Raw genomic sequence first — 1,346 nt, 5'->3', positions numbered from 1 at the left:
CTGTTGTTTCAACTCGTATTGTGCTTTTTCTACTTACATAATACTTCTCTAATATTATTATACACTTTTCAACTTTATAGAACTGTTTTGAGATTATTTCAGGCCTTACGTAAATATATAGCGTAATAATAGTGCATAATAACACACACGGTGAAGTTGCTATGACAACTATTTCAACTTACAACCTATTTTTGTACTTATATAATAATTCTCCACTAACATTGCACATGTAAACACTTGATATAATTGATATCACATCATTTCTGAACTTACGATGGAACTGAGCGTCATATTTGCGCATACTTACACAGGGAGTGTTATCGCGATATCATTTGTTTCATCTTACACTAGTAATCAACTTATAAAATACCTTACTACTAACATTACAACATCTTCCACTGTATATAATTCTTATCACATACTTACTGACCAGAATGTGGGTGTACTCGTGTCATCAATTATGACAACTTACAGTAATGTTCAACTTATACGTTTTATTCATGCTAACATTACACCCGTTTCCACTTTATTTCCTTGCTATCACATATTTACTGACCAGATTTACACAGTGGGTGTAGTTTTGATAACAATTCTTTCCACTTACACTAACCACGTCACCATCGTCCCCTTCGTCAGGGTGGGGAGGTGAGGGTGGTGGAGGAGGTTGGGGAGGTGGAGAGCGGCGCCTCTCATCACTCGCACTTCTCTTCCCTCTCCCTTTTCCTTTACCCTTTCCCTTCCCTTTCTTTCCTTTCCCCACATCCTGGGGCTGTGGGGAGGAAGTTTGGGAATATTCAGGGGTGAAAGAAGTGCTGGGGAGTGACTCAACCTCCTCTCCCCCAGGCCTACGAGCACCACGTGCTTGTGCTGCCTCCCTCACACCACTTGCCCCTTCACCCCGCACTACCCCCACACCACTCTCACTTTCACCCCGCGCTGCCGCCACAACACTTTCCCTTTCTCCCAGCAATCCCACCACACCACTTGCCACTTCCCCAGACAAAGTACTTTTACCATACCTTATGTGTCGTCTCGCCCCACCTTCTGATCCTCGTGGTGATATTTTCTCTTTTCCCAACCACGCGGCGATATCACGTCCTAGGCCTCCGTCATCCACATCGTCCTCATCCTCGTCCTTATCAGATTCAGGATGGAGAGATAGCTTTGCACGTGGTTGGGGAGCAGGCTGGTCTTCCCTTGCCTTACGGTATGTCACATACCGTGTTTTTCGGGGCGAAGGGACCTCCTCATCACTGCTACTTATTTCTTCCTCTGGCTGGACGTAATCGCAATCCACCACATCATCATCAAGTGGAGAATCACTGTCTCCAGTGAAGGCTTCCAGG

This window comes from Coenobita brevimanus, chromosome 22 (genome assembly GCF_032717465.1).
Source record: "Coenobita brevimanus isolate Jiangsu-jjx chromosome 22, ASM3271746v2, whole genome shotgun sequence".
Taxonomy (NCBI): Eukaryota; Metazoa; Arthropoda; class Malacostraca; order Decapoda; family Coenobitidae; genus Coenobita; species Coenobita brevimanus.
This window is presented reverse-complemented; position numbering follows the sequence as displayed.